Source organism: Schistocerca cancellata, chromosome 4 (genome assembly GCF_023864275.1).
Source record: "Schistocerca cancellata isolate TAMUIC-IGC-003103 chromosome 4, iqSchCanc2.1, whole genome shotgun sequence".
NCBI classification, from domain to species: domain Eukaryota; kingdom Metazoa; phylum Arthropoda; class Insecta; order Orthoptera; family Acrididae; genus Schistocerca; species Schistocerca cancellata.
This window is the reverse complement of record NC_064629.1, coordinates 867889309-867903425: the sequence shown is the minus strand read 5'-3', so window position 1 is coordinate 867903425 and position 14117 is coordinate 867889309. Positions and strand designations below refer to the sequence as shown.

The following is a 14117-nucleotide window of genomic DNA, read 5'->3' as shown; positions in this document are numbered from 1 at the left end:
AGTTTTCACGATTTAAAAGTATAGTCGTCAGTCAGTTGAGAACAATCCTCGACCGAGTAAGCCTTGCACTACATCTGACGACTCGCTCATTCAGAAAATCAACTATCTGGTGTGTGCGAATCGCCGATAGGCTGTCAGAGAAATCGCAGAAGAGGTTAACATCTCTACTGGGTCATGCCATGAAATTTTTACGAAAAAATTGAACTTGTGTCCAGTTGCAACAAAAGTTGTTCCTCGTTTGATGACACAACAGAAAGAAATTCCATTGGATATTCGCCAGGAACTCATTGAATAAGCCAATGACGATGAGACATTCTTGCAAAAGATCATAAAAGGAGTAGAAAGCTAGGTTTATGACTATGACTCTGAGACAAAAGTTCAATCATCACAGTGTATTGGAAAGGACCCCAACACGCTCGTATTCAATCGAATTGTGCATTTTGAATTGTTGCCCCAAGGTGGGACACTGAATCGTGTAACCATCAAGGCGATTTGCAGCTGTTAAGCGAAAAAAAAAGTGCAAAAGGAGACCAAAGCTGTGGCGAGACAGCTTAGGGTTCTTGCAGCTTTGCAGTGCGCCCAATCACTTAGCCTTGTCAATTCATCAGTTTTGTGCCAAAAATCAGCTGACAGCCCTCCCACAGCCTTCTTACTCGCCAAACCTGAATCCTTGGAATTTCTTCTTATTTCTAAAATTGAAATCAGTGCTGAAAGAACGCCATTTTCAGAGTATTGATTATAGCAAAGCAAATTCGTCAAAGACTTTAGAGGCCACCTCAGATGAAGATATACAAGACTGATTCGTAAAATGGAAACAGTGCTGGGAAAATTGTATGAATAGTGCAGGGTACTACTTTCTACACCTGCATAATACTCCACAAGCTATCATACAGTGCATGGCGAAGAGTACCCAGTGCCGCTAATATTATCCATTTAATAAAGATTGACCCCTGACTTTGAGCTCATATTCTGGTCACATGACATGACGAACATCGATGTGTTATGCCTTTCCGGAATCGTGAAAATGTCTACTTTTATTTGGTGTATGAATATTACGTTTTAGTTGAAAAGGGGGCGGCATACGCGGTAGTATTTAAGAGGTAGGGTCCTTTTTCTACCATTTTTTGGCGAGTGTCTAATTTTAGGAGTCATAGAAGTCGGACCACAATTAGGAGAAATGGTTCCTTTGCACAGTTTAAAGATACAACCGTACTCAACTTCCAGTCGAATTGTCGTTGCTTCCCAATTAGTCGTTTTGTCCCAGTAATGGCAGGCGTAGATTTCTGCAGTTCGCCTAATTGTGATACATACACTCATGGTCATAAGTAACAGAACATTTTGAACGACTTGCGATAGGACGTTCATATTCACAGGGCATGTACACTAGTATGTTCTACAGAAGTGATTACCATTCCAGTCACCTTGGTTCAGCATGTGTCCTGTTGCCTAGTGGGCACAGGGTCCACCATGAGTCGTGATAACTTGTTCCACTCATGCTGGCATTGATGCATATGAGATGTGAATGGCATCCTGTGGTTTAGTCACCCATGCTGCATTCACCTGGTTCCAAAGTTCATCTGTGGTGTTTGGCATTGGGTCACAGTGCTGCACCCGTCATTTCACACATTTCCAATTGGCGTCAAGTCTGGTGAACTGGCAGGCCAGGGCAAAAGGCTGACCAAAAGAAGGTATGTGTTCATGCTGTAAGGTGCGGTCGTGCATTGCCTTGCTGAAAAATGGCACCTCACACCATAAAGCTTAAGTTAATGTTGTTTGTCTTGTGTGAGTGGAGTCACTGTGATGCCGCTCCCCCTCTGTGGCGAACCAAAATGCGGCCATCATTTTCAGACAAACAGAACTTGGATTTGTCTGAAAACAGTGGCTGATGTCATTCCTGTCCCCAGTGACGCCGTTCCATACAGAATTACCGTCTAGCACGTTTCTCCAAATTCATCAAAGGTAGGCAGAAAAAGTGGGCGATGCACACGTAACCCATGTCGTAATAAACGGCAACGGACTGTCACCCATTGATAGTGCACGATGTGTTACACTGTTCTACTAGAGCCAAGGAGGACTCATATCTGTCCTGTAATGCTTTTTGTATGAGGTATCCATCGTCTCGGACGGTAGTCTGGTTGATGCAACCTGACCCATCTCGTCATGTTCTACGGCCTTCCGTGAACCGTTCTGCACATGCCCGTTGCACTGCTGAAACACTTCATCCCACACAAGCATCAGTTTCCTGAAAGTATGCATTACATTCTCTCTTGCCAATAATGCGACCTTTTTCAAACTCACTGATTCGACAGTACGATTCGCGCAGATGTCTGTGAGGCATCCTGCATGTCTGCTCAATTCACACTGAAGAAGAAAAATCTATGACTTCTGTGTGGAAAAGTAGTTTCCAAGAGTGTTGGAAAAGTGGAAGACTGAATAGTAAGATTTTCTTGATATGAGTGAGACAACCATTTGGTGTTCTATTCAGAAACTGGGCTCCAGATACAAAAAGTTGAAAAAAAACCTGTGCTGATGGAAAATAAGCAAGAAGCAAGAAAAAGAGACGAGTTCTTGTGGGAAATAAGACACTTGAACAACACTGGATGGACTATTTATCACACTGACGAGAGTTGGTTTGGAGCAGATTATTCCAGGAAGTTTTGTCGTCAGGAGCAAAAAATGCCCTATGCATCAGAAAATGTATTCTATCATCACAGAGGAAGTGTTCAAGAGTGGAATGGCTGGAAAGGAAGAATTCAAACACCATCCAGTTCTGGAAAAAGGTTTATGGTGTGTCACTATGGGAATGAAGATGGGTTTGAGCAAAATGCTGGCGTATGTTTTATTGGGCAAAACGGAGGTGAAGATCAACATTCTGAAATGAATGGCAAACACTATGAAGAGTGGTTTAGGAGGTTCTCGAGAAATTACCAAACAGATCTGTGATTGTTTTAGAGCAGGCTCCATATCACATAATGATAAATCCAGTGTCACGAAATCCATCCACAAAATGGAGAAAGGATTCTATTATTAAATGCATGGAAAGCAATAATGTAGAGCTTCCATCTAATGCCATATCATATGAGGAATTTACTAAAACTGGCCTACTGGAACATGCGCGACCGCACTTCAGGGTACAGGAATACATTTTGAAAAGTACGAGGGTAATCCCAAAAGTAAGGTCTCCTATTTTTTTATAAGTACGTAGACCTGTTTATTTCTACAATGGTTTAGATCAGTTTACAGCTTGAACATTTAGCTATTTTTCTACATAATCACCATTTCTGTCCATGCATTTTTGTAGACGCTCTGGCAGTTTTTGTATGCCCATGCTATACCAGCTCGCCGCCATGCTGTTCAGAAAGTTATGAACCTCTTCTTTCACCTCGTCATCGGAGCTGAATCACTGGGACTGCAATTAACGCTGACAGGTACTGTGAGACTCTGAAAGAACTCAAACGGGCAATTCACAACCGGAGAAGAGGAATGTTGAGCAGGGACATACACGTTCTCCATGACAATGCTCGCCCACACATCGCTCGGCAAACCGTTGCCCTCCTGCAAATGTTTCAGTAGAACATAATCACTCACCCACCCTATAGTCCTGACTTGGCGCCCAGTGACTATCAACTGTTCCCTAGGTTAAAAGAACATTTGGTCGGAAAGCGAATCAGCTCCGATGACGTGAAAGAAGAGGTTCATAACTTTCTGAAAAGCATGGTGGCAAGCTGGTATGGCATGGGCATACAAAAACTGCCACCGCATCTACAATAATGGATCGACAGAAATGGTGATTATGTCGAAAAATAGCTAAATGTTCAAGCTGTAAACTAATGTAAACCATTGTAGAAATAAACAGGTCTGTGTACTTATAAAAAAATAGGAGACCTTACTTTTGGGATTACCCTTCCATATTGCAATCAGTGGACAAGGGCATTCGACAAGAACAAAATAGCAGAGGAGAACAAGAATGTTAAAATGAATGATACTTTACAGTTGTGTCGCCCCACTCTAGATAGTGTTCCCCAAAGTGTCTGGAGGAATTCAGTGAGTCATGTACACAAACTTGAAAATGGCTATGCGCAAAGAGCTCACTGTTTTGACATAGCAACAGAACCGTCACTGAACAAGTAGACGACTGCAATAGCAGCGAGACCTCAGCCAGCAGCAAAAGTGATTAAGGTAGGTGTTATTTTGGTCATCATTCTTTACTGCAAAATTTATTTCAGCTAATCGACTTTTCCATTTATTGTTGAAATGTGCTTTACAAATGTTCATTTATTGTGAGCTACTTGAATATTGAGCATTTATTTACAATTTCCCGTAGTGCTGCACTGGAATGCTACTACAAAGGTCCCATTCTTTGCTGATGATGAACAGGCGCTTATGGCACATTACAACAGTGGTGGCGCGCTGGTGGGGCAACTACACTCCACCACAGCCTCGTATTATTGCTTACTAACACAGTTGCTTTACAAACTCGTAATTAACAAATATGAGGAGTATTTTTAGTAAAGGTTCAAGCTTAACGCCAGTGTCTTCTCTGTCGCAATAGCTACAATGGTAAGCTCAGTCACAGCATCTTGCATTTGACACAAAAGTGATGAAACGCGTACTCAGAAAGTAATGAAAATCCACCTGTAAATAGAACAAGGTTGTATCTTTAACCTATCCAAAGGCAATTTTTCTTCCAATTAGGCCTGATTTTGATGCGGCCTTAAAGTTGACACTCGCCGAAAAAAAAACTAGAAGCAGCACAGTTTCTCTCAAATAAGAACAGACACCAGTTTGATCCTCCAGCCACCATGGATCAAGACGGAATTAAAGACATTACGTGCCAGTGAGCATTGATTCATATTAATGGGGCAAGTTGAAAATATGTGCTGGACTGGGATTTGAACCCGTGTCTCCTGTGTACTAGGCAGATGTGCTGACCTCTGCACCATCCTGACACAGTGGTCACCACAACTACACAGACTACCCTAGCACGCCTCTCATCAGACACAATTCTCTACTTGTACCACACACTACTGATGTAGCGCCCCTGTCCAAAAGTACAGACACCACGTATATATACCGATGGAAACAAAATCACAACACCAAGAAGAAGTTGTGTGACATAGACAACAGTTAGTAAGTGTGTTTTTACATATGAAAGATGACGTCTGTTGCAATTTTGCGCCAGTCACAAAAGAGTGGCGCTAGTAGCGCCACTGTGTGGATGCAAATCACGTTTGCTTTAAATACATGCTGTAATGTTCATGAGCATTAGTTACCTTCGAGATTGGACACGATTAGTTGATGTTAGACAAGAATGCCTTTAAGGCAACAAAGACGCTATTATCAGCACCTGACTGAATTTGGAAGAGGTCATGTTCCGTCTGCGATACTCCAGAAAGACTAGGCAGGAATGTAGCTTATGTACTTGACTGCTGGCAGGAGTGGTCATGAGAATGTACAGTCATAAGAAGGCCAGGCTCTGGACGGTTAGATGTTGTTCGGCATATGTCTCTGGCACATCGTACTGCATTTCAAGCAGCAATTTGAGCAGCAGTTGGCACCACAGTGACACAACAAGCTGTTACAAATTGATTGCTTAAAGGACAGCTCCAAGCCAGACCCCAAGTGGTGTGCATTCCACTGACCCCAAACCACTGCCATTTGTCAGTGGTGTCAAGCGAGAGCTCATTGGAGGCCAGGATGGAGGTCTGTTATGTTTTCTGATGAAAGCTGGATCTGCGTAGGTACCAGTGATGCCTGTTTGTTGGTTATGAGGAGTCCAGTTGAGGACCTGCAGCCGACCTGTATGTGTGCTAGACATCCTGGACCTGTACCTGGAGTTATGGTCTGGTGTGCAGTTTCGTATGAGAGCAGGAGCACTCTTGTTGCTATCCTATGCACCGTGACTGCAAAATTGTGTGTTAGTCTGCTGGCCTGACCTGTTGTGCTGCCATTCGTGAATAGTATTCTGAGGAGGGTGGGTGGGCCACTGTTTTCCAACAGGATAACGCTCGCCCACGTATTGCTGCTGTAACCCAAAATGCTCTACAGAGTATCGACATGTTTTCCTGGCATGCTCGATCACCAGATCTGTCTCCAGTAGAGCACATATGGAAAATTATCAGACAACTCCAGTGTCAGTATTGACTGACAAATGCTACAGGCATGGAGCTCAATCCCTCAAACTGACATTTGGCACCTGTATAACACAATGCATGCTTGCATTTAATGTTCTAACGGCTACGCCAGTTATTAATATAGCAGCATTTCTCATTTGCATAAGTCCCATAGTGCTCAGAGCCATCTCATTTGCACCTGCGTTAACCTGTGATACTGCAATGTTACTCACTTAAATATGTTACCTAGGCAAATGTATTCACAAAAGTAAATTACTTTAATTATGTTTTCATGTCGGAACTTTTTTCCTATCACTGTAATTATGGTGATGATGGTCAGTGATCCCTTGAGTGCAGATGCATAGCAAGCTCAAAGTCTTATGGGAATCAGCATGATGCTGCGAGTAATGAGGCCAGTGAGCAGGGACACTATATCAGTAGGATGTGCTATAAGCTGAGAATTTGAGTCTGACGAAAGGTGTACAAGGGTAGTCCATGCCTTTGTGGTGACCACTGTGTCTGGATGGCATAGTGGTCAGTGCATCTACGAAGTAAGCAGGAGACTTGAGTTCAAATCCCAATCCTGCACAAAGTTTCAGCTTGCCACATTGATATAAATCAGTGCTCACTGACAGCTTATGTCATTAATTCCTTTGTATCTCACCACCACCATCATACTTGTGTGTTGTTGAAACCTACTGGTAAGAAATCAAGCAGCCCTCCTCTGAATTGCTTTGATGTCTTCCTTTAATCTGACCTGGTGCTGATCCCAAACACTTGAGCAGTACTCAAGAATAAGTTGCACTAGCATCCTATGTGTGGATTCCTTTACAGATGAACCATACCTTCCTAAAATACTCTCAATAAATCTAAGTCGACCGTTGGCCTTACCTACCACAATCCTCACATGCTCGTTCCATCTCATATCACTTTGGAACATTACCCCCAGATATTTAAATAACGTGACTGTATCAAACAGGACAGAATTAATGTTGTGTCCTGACATTACAGTGTTTTTTTTTTTTACATACTCATCTGCATTAACCTACATTTTTCTACATTTAGAGACAGCTGTCATTCATCATAGCAACTACAAATGTAGTCTAAGTCACCTCGTATCTTCCTACAGTCACTCATCTTCAACACCTTCCCATACACAAGAGTATCATAAGCAAACAACTACAGATTGCTGCCCACCGTCTTCACCAGATCATTTATGTATATAGAAAACAATAGAAGTCGTATCATACTTTGTGTGGCACCCCTGACGATAACCTTGCTCTGATGAACACTGCCCATTGAGGACAATGTACTGGGTTCTATTACTTAAGTCTTCAAGCTACTCACATATATGGGAACATAATCCACATGCTCAGACCTTCATTAAGTCTGCAGTAGGACACCATGTGAAATGCTTTCTGGAAATTTAGGAATATGGAATCTGCCTGTTACCCTTCATCCATGGTTTGCAGGATATATGTGAGAAAATGGCAATGAGCTTCACATACATCATGCTTTCTAAATGTATGCTGATTTGTGGACAGAAGTTTTCCTGACTCAAGGAAATTTATTGTATTTGAACTCAGAATATGTTCAAGAATTCTGTTGCAAACCAGTAATAAGGATAATTGTCTCTAGTTTGGCAGATCCACTCTTTTACCGTTCTTATATGCAGGAGAGATGTGCTCTTTTTTCCAGTCACTTGGGAATTTGCACTGGTCAAGAGATTAGTGATAAATGCCAGCTAATTAAGGGGCCAGTGTTGTAGAGTACTCCTTTTAAAACCAAATAGGGATTCCATCTGGACCCGGCAACTTACTTTTCTTCAACTCTTTCAGGTGTTTCTCTGTGCCAGGATGCTTATTAATATGTCATTCATATGGAACTGTGTGCAGTGGTGATATCATGGTTCCAGTATGTTTGTACCATTCTCCTGCATGAACAATTTCTTAAATGCAAAATTGTAAACTTTGGCTTGGCTTTTGTTTTGCTATCTGTACGGCCACACCTTACGGTCAGTGAGTGACTGGATTTGAAGAGGACAGTGCCAATAGTGTGTGTGTGTGTGTGTGTGTGTGTGTGTGTGTGTGTGTGTGATGATTGTTATGCTACATAACTCGCTATTAGCCATATAAATGCAAGTTACCATGATAAAAATAATACACAAACTGATGCACTTCAATTATTACTATGCATTAGTAGTGTCATTCAATTGATGATGTAACTTTGCACAACTGTAGAAGTTGCTTTAAAAGGCTGTTCCTAGCTGCATGGGGTAATATGTAAAACTTCATTATCTACCACAATATCTAAGTAAGTACAGAGTTTTTCAGTGGAATAATGTAATTTTGAGTTCTATTGATAGCTGATTAAATGGGAATTGTATTGGTTTGCAACAACATAAATGAAGAAATTAGACATTTATTTTTATAGCAAGAATGATCTTTTTCATAAGTTATTGACCTCTCTTTTCCTCTGTTGCTTGTTTAATAAAACAGTTCCAGGCTTCTGTTGCAGTGACAACTGGATTAGCATGTTAGTGGCAAACGATGCAACTTTCAACTCAACAACAAGATAAGTGTAGATGGTACTCAAAACTCACCGCTGATGACACACTCCTGCGTGCTTCAGTAATGGAACTAGTTGATGTGTAAGAATTGACCACAGCGCCACCGTTTGCAGACTCGTCATACTCGCAGAAGTAGTGGGAAGGAGAGAAGCCAGTACTTTGATTTCTAATGTATGCAGCTTTCAACATTGGACTCATACTTGTTCCATTTCAGATCTGTACTCTTTTCTATGCATGCATTCCAGTACCTCATCAGATGTCAGATACCTATCATATCATCGTATTCGAAACACAAGGTATCACTTATCCAGTTTCCTACCTGTGTCCATCCATAAATCAAAAACTTTTGCAAACTCCTTCTCTGTTGCTGTGTCCACCTCTGTACCAAGCTACCCTGCCCTCCCAGTGCATTCATGAGAAAGCTGAATAATATTTTTCCTAAAAAATAACCACACTGTGAAACATAAAGAAAATATTGCCACCTTCTCCCTGCTTCTTTCTCTTTTAATTTCTCAGCCACAGCATGACACTTTCTTTCCCCCTCTCTCCACTATTTGTGTTTCTGTCACAGTTGTCTTCTCTCTCTTCCTCTACACTCCATTGCTGCCTGTGTCCTCAGTTTAAACCTACTGCATTTTAATCTGCTTTTGTTGTTCTACTATTTGCTGGTGTTCCTACTACTGCTTTTCACTGTTGATGTTACTTCTAAGTCTTGTATCCAATATTAAATGTAAGTCTTTTTATAATATCTGTGTCATTTTGTGAACATAATGTAAAATATGTAGAATGCCTGGTTAGATGTAAGAGAGGGCCTCATGCCCCTAATGTTGCCAGGATACATAAATCATTACATAAAAAAAATAATGTGCATTAATCTGCTCATTGCAAATTTGTCTTTTATGTAACAGAGATTTTCTGAATTGCTTTACAGATTTAGGCATTTTAAAAGAAAAATGTTAAATATAGGGCTGTTACTGAGTGGACTGGTATCAAAATTAGAAATAGTTGAACCAATCATATAGCAGTGTTCACACACTGCCGTAATGATTTGTATTAGATATGGAGTAAATGTTACTAATAACGCACATAGCCTTTGGAATACACTGTAGATTTATCTTGTACCACTATCTTTCATTGAGTTCACCACATCACAACTAAATTGTCACCTTCCAACACTGAAACACACTAGTCAGATGCTGTGGCTGTTCCTTTAAACAGGCAGGTGGAAATCTTCTTGCACATGGGGACAGTATTCCCCGCCCAGTGTAAGTGCTAATCCAAAGGTACTCTCAAGTTCTTAATGATTTTCTGATATGGTCACGGGAGTCCATCAAGAAGCGTAGAAGGCAGTTTTTCACAGAATTCAGAACGAAATCATTTTTGATGGGATACTAAAATTATTTGTGACTTCTTTGTATATACACTCCTGGAAATGGAAAAAAGAACACATTGACACCGGTGTGTCAGACCCACCATACTTGCTCCGGACACTGCGAGAGGGCTGTACAGGCAATGATCACACGCACGGCACAGCGGACACACCAGGAACCGCGGTGTTGGCCGTCGAATGGCGCTAGCTGCGCAGCATTTGTGCACCACCGCCGTCAGTGTCAGCCAGTTTGCCGTGGCATACGGAGCTCCATCGCAGTCTTTAACACTGGTAGCATGCCGCGACAGCGTGGACGTGAACCGTATGTGCAGTTGACGGACTTTGAGCGAGGGCGTATAGTGGGCATGCGGGAGGCCGGGTGGACGTACCACCGAATTGCTCAACACGTGGGGCGTGAGGTCTCCACAGTACATCGATGCTGTCGCCAGTGGTCGGCGGAAGGTGCACGTGCCCGTCGACCTGGGACCGGACCGCAGCGACGCACGGATGCACGCCAAGACCGTAGGATCCTACGCAGTGCCGTAGGGGACAGCACCGCCACTTCCCAGCAAATTAGGGACACTGTTGCTCCTGGGGTATCGGCGAGGACCATTCGCAACCGTCTCCATGAAGCTGGGCTACGGTCCCGCACACCGTTAGGCCGTCTTCCGCTCACGCCCCAACATCGTGCAGCCCGCCTCCAGTGGTGTCGCGACAGGCGTGAATGGAGGGACGAATGGAAACGTGTCGTCTTCAGCGATGAGAGTCGCTTCTGCCTTGGTGCCAATGATGGTCGTATGCGTGTTTGGCGCCGTGCAGGTGAGCGCCACAATCAGGACTGCATACGACCGAGGCACACAGGGCCAACACCCGGCATCATGGTGTGGCGAGCGATCTCCTACACTGGCCGTACACCACTGGTGATCATCGAGGGGACACTGAATAGTGCACGGTACATGCAAACCGTCATCGAACCCATCGTTCTACCATTCCTAGACCGGCAAGGGAACTTGCTGTTCCAACAGGACAATGCACGTCCGCATGTATCCCGTGCCACCCAACGTGCTCTAGAAGGTGTAAGTCAACTACCCTGGCCAGCAAGATCTCCGGATCTGTCCCCCATTGAGCATGTTTGGGACTGGATGAAGCGTCGTCTCACGCGGTCTGCACGTCCAGCACGAACGCTGGTCCAACTGAGGCGCCAGGTGGAAATGGCATGGCAAGCCGTTCCACAGGACTACATACAGCATCTCTACAATCGTCTCCATGGGAGAATAGCAGCCTGCATTGCTGCGAAAGGTGGATATACACTGTACTACTGCCGACATTGTGCATGCTCTGTTGCCTGTGTCTATGTGCCTGTGGTTCTGTCAGTGTGATCATGTGATGTATCTGACCCCAGGAATGTGTCAATAAAGTTTGCCCTTCTTGGGACAATGAATTCACGGTGTTCTTATTTCAATTTCCAGGAGTGTAGTTTAAGTCCAAGGGTCTGTGCCTTTGTGAATACTGAATACAGATCACCATTCATGTGGAAAACAGCAGTCTTGATACCTCCAGGTTTGCATCGTAAGTAAAGCTGGAGGATGTGGGCAAAAAATGAAATTTACAGTAGGACAGAACCAATGAGATGTCATTAACATACAGGGAGAACTGTAGTGGACCCTGGATTGGTCCCCATGGCGCTTCCTCCTTCACTTTTCTTGAGGCTATGGCTGCAGTCTCTTTAATGACCTCAATGCTGACAGAAAATTAAACTGTAATCTTCCGTCTTTTTTGCCTGCAGGCATTTCAACCATGTGCTACAGCATCCTGAGGAGCATTCTGAGGTCACTGTGGTGTTGGCAATCTACTGTTGTGTCGGACCTTGCAGACTTCCAGTGGGAGCTAATGAATTGTCAGTGTCAGCTTACTTGGTGCATCCTGAATCAGTGTAAATCTACTAGGATTACATAGAACTGTTATGTTTAGTGTCATGATAGAGTAGAAGAAAACTCAAAATTAATGACAGAGATGGGAGAGCATTAGAGAAGATTACTAACTGTTTTAAGATTATTGTCATGATAGTAATTGCCAAGCTTAATATGCATCCAGAAAATGCATTGTCCACAAAAGCTGTACAACAGCACACAGACATCATTCATGGCAGAGCTGCTTGTTCCAAATCTATTGTAAACCAGATGAACATTAATGTTGGAGTATAGTTCAAGGAGCACAGAACCTGGGCTACCATTCAGTGGAAACATTCGATGTAGTCCACCAAGCTTTCTTTTACCCCATACCCCACTACAGTACATGTAGATTTAAGGAGAAAACCAGAGGTTGTGTTCAATCTACACTCCTCTACCAACTGTGAAGTGTGGTGGCAGTTATCTAATGACTTAGAGGTCACATTATGGTTTAAAAAGATATCTTATGGTTGCATTGAAAGGAAATGAAACACATTTAGATTATCTGTGATGTATATATCTAGTTTATTCAATGGCAAAAACATTTTTTCCAGCTTGGGACTGGCATTTCCAACACTGTGGTGCTTGTTCATCCAGGTTTATCAAAACTTGTTTGGATGAGCAAGTGTATGAAGTAACACAATTTTCCTGGGCTCAGCACTCACCATATTGCAATATTTTTGAATGGTTGTGGTCTTTATTGAAAAAGCTGTTAAAAGCCACTTACACCCTTCCAGCACACCTCAAAGAACTGTAATAATTTCTTTGTGGGGAACTGCATGAAGTTCCATCAACCACCTGCAGTATTTAGGATTTATATGCAGTTCAAGCTATTCTGCATGCAAAATATGTCCTTACAACAATTTGGTGGCTGTTTATATTGTTTATTGTTTTGTTTGACATGGGTATGTTGATGCATTTTTGCTAGATAATTACATTTGCATTTTGTATCTCTCAAAAAATTGTACTCCAATCACACAGTTTTCCTATTGGAACAATTTTGAAAACATTGGTTTCCCTTTCCCTCCCCCCCCCCCCCTCCCCACCCTGCCCCACGTTGGTCTACTAACAGAGCGAAAATTCTTATTCACATATCTGTAAATTCATTAGTATCAGAATTTAGAAAAATCATAACAGAAAAATAAAAAGATAAATTCTATATATTTCTCAAGTATATCTCTTCTTTCATGGGTTATGAAATGTAGTACTGTCAATTTTTAAATTCTCTTTAAATGCTGAGGTGAATTGATAAAGTTGTACTGATGAGAACAGCATACCATTCTTCATGTAGGGCTCATGCATTATTCGTGACATACAGATTACACCTAATAACCGAAACTGACAATTTTAAATACAGTGTACACATAAAACATAATTGTAAATGTGCACTAATAATTTATGTACAAGGCATAGCTATTTCATACAATTAACACACAATATTCAGAGAATGTGGGAGGTTTTATTTTATCTTCCCTCCTCTGTATCTTCATTCTGAAGCGAAATATTTGCAGTTTGAGACTTGCCACAAAAGTACCTCACTATCCTTTCTTGACTGTCTCTTTGAGTGAAGACCACTGAGCATCTTTATTAATGTCCAGACATATGGAACAGGTGTAAATCTCACAGCTCTTTCTTTTCCTGTTATTCCTAGCCATTTTTTCACGATCACATTGAGAAAGCCTGGAATCCCAACAGTATTAAATAATAGATTGCTAGAGTGTTCTGGAAATAATTCTTGTAAGGGTAAGCCGCATTCCCAAAGTTTGTCTAAGTGAAATCAGTAGAACGTTGTTTTAGCAGTAGTCTTTCTGTGTTTTGTGTCTGTGTGTATTCCTGACCTCAGTGATATCCAATTTGAAATCATAGTGAGTTATATTAGCTTAGATAGATAGATAGATAGATAGATAGATAGATAGATAGATAGATATAATCCATAAGAAGGCATTTTTTAAATATGTCAATTGTGAAGGCTTTTAAAATATAAAATGCATCTACTTAAGCTTTATGTAGACTTCTAAAGTGAACTTGTTAAAAATTGCAAAGATGGACAAGTGCGCTAATCATTTGTTTCCTAGAACAAAGACTGTAAATATAGTTGTAGTGTGTATATGTTGTAC

At 42.0% G+C, this 14117-nt stretch overlaps 1 long non-coding RNA gene across 1 annotated transcript in view; it reads left to right on the top strand.

The window, feature by feature from the left end:
* LOC126185009 (uncharacterized) overlaps window positions 1-12924 on the top strand; it is an 80582-nt gene extending 67658 nt beyond the window's left edge. The window contains exons 3-4 of the long non-coding RNA XR_007536927.1: window positions 8631-8853; window positions 11838-12924. This is a non-coding gene — a long non-coding RNA (uncharacterized LOC126185009). The remainder of the gene's footprint in view (window positions 1-8630; window positions 8854-11837) is intronic.
* Window positions 12925-14117: the final 1193 nt, after the last annotated feature.